This window comes from Thunnus thynnus, chromosome 23, assembly GCF_963924715.1.
Source record: "Thunnus thynnus chromosome 23, fThuThy2.1, whole genome shotgun sequence".
NCBI lineage: Eukaryota > Metazoa > Chordata > Actinopteri > Scombriformes > Scombridae > Thunnus > Thunnus thynnus.
In genome coordinates, this window is record NC_089539.1 from 11,142,675 (window position 1) to 11,154,226 (window position 11,552).

The 11,552-nt window shown below is 39.2% G+C and overlaps 1 long non-coding RNA gene across 11 annotated transcripts in view; it reads right to left on the reverse strand.

Moving 5' to 3' along the window:
• LOC137175687 (uncharacterized) overlaps positions 1-11,552 on the reverse strand; it is a 262,964-nt gene that overhangs the window by 231,164 nt on the left and 20,248 nt on the right. Inside the window, exon 4 of one of the 11 annotated variants that reach the window (XR_010925692.1) lies at positions 6,522-6,544. The exons of the other annotated variants lie outside the window; for them this stretch is intronic. This is a non-coding gene — a long non-coding RNA (uncharacterized lncRNA). Of the gene's footprint in view, positions 1-6,521; positions 6,545-11,552 lie in introns of those variants that run through there. 11 annotated transcript variants of the gene reach the window in all.

Here is an 11,552-nt window from a genome sequence, read left to right on the forward strand (position 1 = left end):
TGCACATCAGTGTGTGCAGAGCAACCAGGGGAGGAAACTATCTTATTTGAAACCGAGCAGCACTGGATGGACAGCCAGTTTCTTTGAGATGGATCAAGTGAGTGCCACTTCTCTGATGTAGAAAGGAAAAAGCCTCCAGTTCATACTAACAGACGACATTCTGACTTCTCTGCTATTGCTTTACTCTTATAATAAAGGCAAGGTCAATTGTCCGTCCACATTTGTGCAATTGAATATATACTATAACTTACAGCTTTTGTATCCTTTCGCCTCACCAGAAGTGGTCATTGATGTTATCTGAAGCACTACATCCTCAAAAGGGACATACAGCAGATACACTTATATTTTATTTACACACTTTCAACATACAGCACAGCTCCCACACAAAAGAAGAAAAAAAAAACCCTCTATACCCATTATTAACCACATTCATCCATTCAACAAAGCAACAAACACCCCTGCCTATACATACCAATCACAACAAAAAGACATAAAAAGGAAACGCAAGTATATAGCACAAATACACTCAACTGGAATTGATTCACGTAGAAAAAGCCATCTAAAACCCTGTCTCCTAGAAATTACGTCATAGATACAACTAAATTGTTTTCCCAATTACGTTGTGGTAGGAAACATTAATCGCTGCCTGGGTTATGTTTGTTGTTTCAAATGAATGAAGCACTACATTAATATATTGCTCTGAAGTTGGAGGGAGGAGGTCAGGGTGGATGAACAAGAAGCAGGACTCTGACACCACCAGCAATTTGCATCCTGAGTCCTGTGTGTGGTTAGGTTTAGGCAACAAAAGCACTTTGGTTAAGGTTGGTCAAAGATTATCATAATAATACATAATTCAGCCAGCAATATGTTTCTAGCACATACTTATATATGTATACGTCGCCACAACATCTGCACAAGATCACGACATCTACAGTTGATCGTGCTCCATTTTGAAGCATTGTCTATTGAGCATCTGAACATATTATTGTGTGATTAACACCTATACATTGCAACAACATAAAGTGTAGGGGCAGGGTTACCAGATGTATGATAATTATCGTATTTGTACAATAATTTTGCCCTCTGCATGATTTACAATCAATAATGACAAAAGCCTCATAATGTACAATAATTTGATCATTTTGAGACACTTAGTAGTTTTTATCAGTCTTGGTTACCTCATTTTAATTAATTTGGGACCTGGAAGCAGACAAAATGGCGGACACGGAGGCAGACATCTTGGATCTCCGCCTCCGCAGTTGACAGGAAATCATGTGACCTTAGTAGTTGGTCTTCTTGTGTCGTTTTGCATGACCATCTGCATTGTATCTGCATAGTGCTCTTGTGGCAGAAAAGGCGAGAGGGCAAGAGGACTTCACGGTGGTAATATACAGAGTCTATTAAGGATCTTTTAAAAAGTTTGTTGGCTTTTCTAAGGTTTTATTCAATGTTCCATCATACTGTAATATATAGAAGAATCCAGCGAGGGTAGGTATATTGATATGGAGAAAATGCATTTGAAAATGCCAAGTGGCTCAAAGCATTTATTGTTAGCATTTTTTGCCTTGTTGTACGTCATGTAAGCACTTTTTAAAAAACAGGCTAATTTAAGCTTGCTAACACCATCAAATAGGCATCTGCTAAGTTTACATTAGCTAGCATTAATAATTAATAACCAACTCCGTGTTTGATATTAGAGATCTTACAACAAATGTTATCCACAATTCCATTTTTATCCGCATCTTACTATCTGTTAACATTATGTTAGCTGCTCACAAGAATGTAGAAGGTAATGTTAAAGCTGTAAAACTGTTAACTGCTAACATTAGTGTGAAATAGTGCCATTTGACAGGACAACCTGTCTTTATTTCAAGTTCAGTCAGCCTTGTTTTTACCGCACAACAGGAAAATCTCTCCCCCAGAGTGCAATGGATTAGTAGGTTAAGTTTTTATTCATCATTACAGTACATACATTACATTAGTCATGACAGGCTATAGTTAAGTTAACATTTTGGAGTCTTATTGGTCTTATAAGTCTTATAAGTTAATCAAAGCCTTCTAAAGAAGTTAAATTTTTATCTTAAGTTAATTGTAATTCATTGTCTGATCACTGTGTAATAAGTTAGAAATATGTGTAATTGTGACTAAAATTCAGTGTCCTGGGTGACAAATACTGCAACCTCCTGCACGGTGTAATGCACTGCAGTAAGTGTTAACATTGAAGAGCATATTTTGTTTGGTTATTCATTTAGTTATTGTTGCTGTTATATTAATGTGACTTGGACACGGCTGCAGACTGAGCAACAGTTTTCCCTTTACAATCTCTACGTCACAATGTCATATGCACTCTGACACCACGGATACTAACACAATATATTATATCCCCCTTTTTAAGATTTTACAACACTGTAAATTACTGAAATAATGCCTTGTCATAAGACCTTGTCATTTGCCTCTCTCACAGTTAAAAAGCAATGAAATAAACTAAAAAAAAACATCCTTACCTACCTCCTTGTAATGTACTCTACATTGTATCTTACAATACTAACAGCAGTGTATTTTCTCTTGCAAACATTGACTAATAAACAGTTTTCACACTTTGGAACATTTAACGTGTGACATTGCCTCAAACTGTGTGAGTTTGTACGTATGTCTAGTCTTTGTATCTAGCTGGAAGCTTGACTTGTCTCCCAGACCGTGTGTGACACAATTGTGACTGTGCTTGTCCTTCATAAGTATCAGTGGCTTGAGTGACCTCTGTGTCCTTGCATTCTGTGTCACTATTAGTGTCTTTTGTATAAATGTCTGTATATGTGGAAATGTCCTGTGCATCAGTAGGTGGAAATTCCCTCTTGCTTGGCTTCAGTAGATGCTTTCTGTTCCTCCTGTGAACTCCTCCATCCAGTGAGTGAACTATGAAGGATCTTGGTTGCTGATGTTGACTTGTTTCACTACCATAGCCAGTCAGCTGGCAACTGTCTCGTTTGTGTATCATAGTAGCTCTTTTGCCTGTACTTTTGCTTGTCATGTACTTGTTCTTTGCCCTCAGGAGTCAGTAGTGTTATGGATGTTGACAGTTTGGACTTCAGACGACGTCCCGTTAACAGCTGCACAGGACAGAACCCTACACCCTCAATTGGTGTGTTGTGGTATTCAAGCAGAGCAATGTAAAGGTCACCGTTGCTGCTTTGTGCCTTTTTGAGCATGTTCTTGACAGTTTGTACAGTTCTTTCTGCATGTTCATTAGACTGAGCATGCCCTGGGCTGGAAGTAACATGTTGAAATTCCCAGTTTTCTGAAAAAAACTCTAAACTCACCACTGGCATATTGTGGACCATTGTCACTAATGACAATATCTGGAATGCCATGTCTTACGAATGTCAACTTCATTACAGTGATGACACTCGACTGGTCGTCTGATCTCTGGATATTTTGAATAGCAGTCCACACACAGCAGATATTCTGCACCATTGTAGTGAAAGAGATCTGTACCAATCTTCTCCCATGGTCTTCTTGGTAGTGTGTGGGGATGTAGAGGCTATCTTGGATTTCTGTTTTTGTTTTCAATACAGACAGCCCACTGAGACACAATCTATCTGAGTTGACATGCCTAGCCAATAGAGAATGTCCCTTGCTCTTTCTTTACATTTCACTATTCTCAGGTGTGATTCCTGTCTCATTTACTTTGGTACAATGAGTTGCGCTGTTTTGAACATTAGTCCTGATGCGTAGCTGATTTCCTCTTTAAATGTCCAATATTTCTGCATTTCGTTTGGAACATCTTTCCTTTCTGTTGGCCATCCATTCATTGTAATGTCTCTCAGCATTTGCATTTCAGGATCATCTGCTGTTGCTTTCCTGAACATGTTCAACTTCTCCTCAGAGATTGGTAGTTGAGGTGTAACCCAGTTGACTTCCAGCTCTTCTCCTGGCAAATCTTCTTTTCGTTCATTGAGGTGAGCACAGCTCAAAGCATCAGCAATGTACTTCTGTAGTCTGAGAAGCATCCTTTGCAGCCTAATGGGAGCTTGGTGGAGTGGCTTTTTGAAGATGCTCCACCAGTGTAATGGTGGAACTTCTCACACCCGTAAACCAAGTAATTCCTTTTCAATTTCAGCATATTTGCGTTGACAGTCAGTAACTGCTTGTGATCCATAAGCCAAAGGCCTTCCATCCTGCAGTATGACAGCTCCTTTGCCTTCCTAACTGGCATCCACAGACAATGTCACAGGTTTATGACATTGTTAAACTTGAGTGTTTGTGTGTTGGTAACCAACTGCTTCATTTTGTCATAACTTTTCTTTTGCTCATCTTCCCAATGCTATGTTGTGTTGCTCTCTAAAAGCTTTGGAGCGCTGAAGATGGGAATAATTTTGGCAAGATACTGAACCTCAATAGTTCCTGTTTGTCTTGTGGTGGTGGTAGGTATACCATGGCTCTCACCTTTTCATAATCTGGGTTTAGCCCATCAGCACTGACTACATGACCTATGTTATCTGTAGTTCTAACCTTGCATTTGCTTTTATTCAGTTTTAAGTTGTACTCTCTGGCTCTCTCCAGGGGCTTACTCAGTCATTGATCATGTTCCTCAATGGTGTCACCCCATACCAGCAAATCGTCAATGATGTTGACTACCCTGCCCAGGCCTTCAATCATTGCTACGGATCTCTGGAATACCTCGGATGCAGAAGAAATCCCAAAGGGTAAAAGCAGGAATCAATATCTCCCAACAGGTGTGCTGAAAGTGCATAGTTTGGAACTTTCCTCATCTGGTTTGATTTGCCAGAACCCTTGACTGGCATCTAGTACTGAAAAGTACTTTGCATTAGGTATGCGGGAAATAACCTTTTCAACACTGAGCAACGGGTAGTGCTCCTGTTTAATTGCTTGGTTGAGATCGAGTGGATCCATGCATATCCTAGTCTTTTTTGGTGTGACCACCGTCACCATATTATTCAGTCGGTTCTGTTTGCCTTGTCATCACTCCCATCTGTTCCATTTGGCGTAGCTCCTCCACTACTTGGTCCCTGAGAGCTACTGGAATCTTTCTTGGAGCAGTAGTTGGATCAGTCTGGATATGGTGCTTCCTTGCTAAGCATCCTAATCCAGAGAAAAAGTCATCAAAATCTTTAAGAATGTCATTGTCTTTTTCAACACCATATGTTCGCTTCACCAGGCCTAGCTTTGTGCATGCTGTTTTGCCCAGTATTGCTGGAACAATTAACCTTGTGTTTTTGTCCTTTGTACACAGCTGAGTGCTCTTTTGCCCAGTGACATATGACCGAAATATGCAACAAGCTTGAAGGTGGATTTTCGCAGTTTTCCTCTGATGTCCAGTGAGTTGAATGTTTCTTCTGATATCACATTACAAGCTGCACCAGTGTGAAGCTTAAATGTCACATTCCTCCTGTTTATTATCAGATCTTTCATCTTCATCCTCCGTCTCTGCATTGCAATAGTTTTGATGCATACCTGTTCCACTCCAACTGCCAATGAACATATCACTGTTGTACTCACTCTGTTCCAAAGCATACATTTTCCTCGCATGGCCCTGTGATTTACACATCTTTGCAAAATTTATTTTCTGGCATAACTGACATGTCTGATCAAATGGTGGACTTTTTCTGTATCCATGTTTATAACCACATATGTTGCAGTTAGTTTCCATATGATCATCCTGTGGTACTGGCTTTGTCCTACTCTTTTCGTCTCTGTGTCTTGGCAGTTTTCAGTTTTTATTTTGTGCACTTCATTCTTCATTGAGCACTTTACCTGACTTGACATGATCTCACTGGCATGGCAGACATCAATTGCCTTTTCAAAGGTAAGATCTGCCTCTCTCCATAGCCTGCCTCTCACTTGATCATCTCTCATGCCATATACAATCCTGTCATGTATCAAAGAGGCATGCAGTTGTCCAAACTCACAGTCTTTAGCCTTGTTTTTCAAATCTATATTTATGGTCTCTGCTGGTCCTTGAGCCTTTGTAAAAAAAACATGTATCAGATGTACTGTAGGTTTTTCCTAGGTTTGCGGTAGTCCTGAAACTTTTTCTTTAACACTTCAATTTTATCTTTATCTTTATCTTGGAAGACAAATGTGTTGCAAACCTTGATTGCCTTCTCCCGTAGCACACCGCACTCTCTCTGACTTTTCAGCTATACTGCTAGTGGTGCAAAACAGCTCAAACTTCTGGATCCATAATTCCCAGTTTTCAGCAAGATTACCTTGTAGGCTTAAATTTGACGGTGGCTTGTCTTCTCTTTTTCTCCGTGATTTATTCTGACACCATGTTATACTGATGTGACTTAGACACGCTGTAGTCTGAACAACCATATTTTTAACAGTTTTCCATGTACCATCTCTACGTTAAGATGTCATATGCACTCTGATGCTACGGATACTCACACAATATATTATTAGTGGCTAGCTAAGAGAGAGGTTTACTCACCACTATACTTGTAGTTGGTTTGTTTCTGGTGTTGTGTTGAATTGCTCTGGCACATTCTGGCAACTTCATGGCCACTAATTTCACAGCGGTAACCTGAGTGTGGTGATTCATGCATTATGTAACTCATAAACTTAATGTACATGACATCTTAAGCTTAAGTACAGTTGATCAGTGTGCAATACTGAGCATTTTCAACACAGTTTGTACTGTGTTCAGGTGCTGAGATATAAATACAATAGGACTGAATGCGCCTCCGTGAACATTAATGTATTACATAATTCATAAACTATACATGTCATCTTAATGAGCTTAAGTAGAGTTGATCAGTGTACAATTGTGAGTATTTTGAAATTTCAATGTTGTTATAACAAATTTCATGTTTAAGCTTTTTATAATCAAGTGCTTTCCCTCAAATGTCTGTCAGGAGCTGAAGGGAAACATTTGTTTGTCTGGAGGTTGATGGTTCTCAGTAATGAACTGAAATTTTACAGATTAAGTTATGTAAAACTAGGATGAGGTTCATGATATCAGTACACTGAGATGGCTGGTAGAGGTACAACCCACATAGCTCATTCTTTTTCATTTGCCCCACCTTTTGTCTTGTTGCTGCTAGCCATTTGGGGTTGGTTTCACAAAGATAGACTTTGACTATGGCTTAGAGCAAACTAATAGTCACACTTCAGACAACTTGATTGATCAAACATAGGTTACTAAACCAACAAGCCAGAGATATGAATGGTTGGTAAGACAGAGTGATCTCACGCTGCACACACGGGGCAGTTTTCCACACAATAGTTGTTTATCTTGATTATCTTGATGATCTTGATAATTGCAAAGTACTTTGTAACAACTGGACAGAGACCTTGTTGAAGAGGTGGTCTTGGTCTGGTTACAAACGAACTCTTGTACAGTTCGTTTGTGGTATGATCACGATCCAACCAAGATAGATAAGAATACGATTACTAATAATAAAAAACAGTTGAAAGAAGCCGCTGCTGTGCATTTTTCAGCACTACGGAGGTGTGGAAAGCAGTGAGGAGAGAGAGAGACGCTGTTTATTTCAATAATAACACTAGTCCACCTTATTGCTGATAGAAAATATGTTCAAAGACCATTTTACTTGCTTAATCCAGACTCTTGTGTGGAATAAGTACAACTTTGTATTCCTGAGTGCTACTGTTCATATATTTTGTTTTTTTTTCTGTTTTACAAAGACGAGAAGGAAAATCAAGTCCTTTATGAATGTTGTAGTAGCCCATCTGCCATTTCTGAAAAACAAACTCTTCTTTCTCCAACCGCCAACTCCATGAGATTTCTGACCAATGAACAGAGTGACAATTTCCACATGGCTATGTTGATACATGGTTTCCTTGAAATATTGCTGTGTGAAACCAAACTGAACCAAAGGGAAAATGCTACAAAGTAGCAACTCATCCACTGATACAGACCAAAGCAAACTGGTGTGAAAACGCCCTCAGATTGCTCGGACTGCAAATCACTCTATCTGCGGCTGAGTTGGGTTGTGAACTCTCTACCATCATTACCAAATGGATGTGTTAAACTATTCGCTTGTTTCAGCTCGACCTACATTTCATTTTCAATCAATCAAAGTGACGTTGTGTGACTCCTGTCCGTCATGCAGTGCATTCAGTGCAGTGACCCAGGCCCACACGAGAACTCATGAGGCAGACAGCCACACTAGTGCTGCAATTTTTCACAATCAAGTCACAAAAGAATCAATTTTCACAATCGAATGTCAGTTGTCTTTGATTACGTAATTGAATTTAGAATATTCGCTGACAGCCCTCGTTTGCGTTAGCAATAAAGTAACACTACTCTGAGAGCTAGCTATCAGTAAACAGGGAGGCTTCTATCAATGAGATACAAACAGTATTTCTGGAGTAGATGAATGCATCATTTCCTGTGAATCTCAGTGTGTGCAGAATTTGAGCATGAAAGACAGACTCTGACAGTGACAATAAAAACTACTATAAAGATAGATAATTACTCAATGTAAATACATTCACTGGCTATTGCAGATAAATGGCCATTGGAGATAATAGCCAATAGCCACTAAAACAAGGGTTTGAAATAATGATAATTTTAATTTCTATTTTTTTCCTTTCCAGTTATATATAGTTGTGAAATTTACTGAGGCCAAGACTGACAATTATTATATCAGACTTGTGGTTTGAATATGGTGTGACTTGGTGGCCAAACTGCAGTGACGAATGCATCAACAGAGCTGTCCAAAGAGGGGAGGAGCCAGGACCAGACTGGAAATAGTACAATGTTCAAGTCCTCTCAAGATCTAGTAAGGATCAATTTAGAGACCTAATTTAACTAAATTATGCACTGAAATTTACTGATTCCATAACTAATGGAACTATCCAGTATTAAATGATTAATGATTTGCTTACTGAGTATGTATAAATATCTGTTTCTAGGTCAATTAACATTAATTAACATTAATTTAACATTACCATTTACCCATTATCAAAGGACTCAATCCCTATCAAGGCCAACCTGATCAGGACAGCCCTAGTAATAACTTACTAGAATAGTCAAACAACACCACTGCCACCAAAATGGACCCACTAGTGTACTTTATAGTTAACAGTAAATGATTTTGGACACAGTTTGGAGAGGTAGACTAATAATTTATCTTTTCTCAATTCTAGTGATTACCTAAAGGCAAGAGAAAAGCTGAGGGCCATACTGACCCATAATACCTCAGAGTTACAAACAGATAACAGAAGTAATTAGGAAAAGAAAAATTAAGCCAAATTTTGGTATTTGCAGACATGTAAAACATATACAATATTTGAAAATACAAGACCATTTACTGTAGGTAGATACTTAATCAGAGGTCTCACATAGCAGGTATTGAAAGACTAATCATTTTGTCTTTTGCTGTTGCAGCAATATGCACCAAATATCAAATGGTAAAGTAAGCAATGGTCTTGCATTAAGCATTAAAAATATTTTGGACTGCAGTACTTTAGAAGTCACATAGGGATTCGTAGTGCAGACTCATAGTGTCAACTAATTGAATATTTGGCGTGTCTGGTTGACTTTTACCATTTTCAAAATTTTAAAGCTGCTTGCAGGTGCAATTTTCTATTGTCTCAACTAGTTTTTGTGTTGCACATGCCACATTATTAACTAGGCCTTGAGGTGTTTTGCTTTGTTTGTTAGACACATCTTTGGTGATACAGACTCTGGCAGTGAGCCAGAGGAAGGGAGCCAGAGGAGAAGCACCAATCTCTCCCCGATTCCAGCTATACCTCCACCCAGCCCTAACATACCATTGAATGACAGTTGCCAGACCTTTACCAGACCTCTGACAGACCCACGGCACACTGAATCTCTTTATTTCACTGGTATATCCCTGTACTGTTGTAGTATCATTCTGCAAACATCTGGTTATGAAAGTATCAACCCATCAACATGAATATGTTCAGTATTGTTGACTTACTTCTGCTCAGCTCCAGCACCACCTGTTCTCCCACCTACTTTCAGTCCCAGGCCAAAAAATGTTTCTGTACTACTTCTATTTATCTGCCTAGTCTCTTTTAAGCTTCAAATATAGATATGTTGCACATTTTCTTCTTTTAAGATAACCATGGCTGTTTTAAAACAAATAACTGTTTGATGTGATTAGTTGCAGTCAAGATTTTAATGGACTATGTACTTGTAGAATTTAGGTTTTCTTAAAAAAATCTAGAATGCATTTACAATTTTGAAGGTGTCAAATATGATAGCTCGAAACAGATTAGTGACGTATCAATGTGTAACCTCATTTCGTCTCATTTTTGTTTTTATCCTAAAATCACTGAACTTGTTTACTTTCTGCCATCAGACAGGAAATTGCCTACACAGTACATGCATGCAGGAGTGTGCTCTTTGTAAAACTCAAGGCATGGTTTTCATTTTCTGGATGTGATCCTCACTTGAGGTTGACGGAGAGTTGTCTGAGGACATGAGATTGCTGGAGCTTGACGAGTCCCAGAGGAGTGAGCACACCGTCTTCGTCATGCCCCCTAAACCACCAGCTGAAAACGGATCTGAACCCTCTCCCAGATACACACATCTTTTACTGCCTGTAAGGACTGGGTGTTGCACTAACCCAAACCTGTGTCAAAAATGAACTCTCTTCATCTTCTGTAAAACTGATTTAAATGTCTGCTTTTTCTGACAGGAAATCAAGCTAGCATACAAGTTGGCTAAGTGTTTCTATTCCAACCCTCCGCTGTGGGCCTGTTGCCTGTTCAGTCACTGCTACAGCCGACGTTCATCTGCCTGCCAGCAGCTGTATGACTGGCCAAGTCTAAAAGCTGAGCCATGCAACAGGTGTACAACATCCTCTTAAAGATGAGGACCACTGAGGTGGAGGTGCTGGATGAGGCATGGGCACATTATTTATCACTAATAGATATAAGGTTTATCATCATTTTCATGTACAGATTTTATGTTACTTTTTATGAACTGTTAATGTTCAAATCCAAGACTAATTAATGTTCAATGTTTTGTCTTCTCTCTGGCTTTCAGGTGTGTTATAGAATGCTGATGCAGCTCTGTGGTGTAAGTCCTGGTTGAAATGAAGAAAGCTGGAGCTCATCCCAATGCCATCACATATGGATACTACAACAAGGCCATATGCCACCTAACACTTGCTTGTAATGAGATACCTAAAGCTCAAGACCACTTGCACTAGCATTTTCTTAAACATTTCACTGTAAGTATAAAATTTTAAACCACAATAACAATTTGAAGGATGACACGGTTCAATTTGTTTGCTCTGCAGGCAGTCTTAGAGAGCCTGTGGCCGAGCCAAAACTGCAGCAGCCCCTTTATGTGAACCAAGCTTTGTAATGTGCTGCATGGAGTGGCCCAGTTCAAGAATGCTCTAGACCGTACATCTTGCAAGAAGGAACCTGCAGTTTCAATCATAGGTGGGAATGATAGCAGAAAATTAAGTACAGATGTGTGTTATCACATGCTATCATGTGCTATCATTCTGTTCCCTTGTTTCTAGGGGTACAAAAAACGGTACACAAAATTCACAGTTCGGTGTGTACCTCGGTTTTGAGGTCACAGT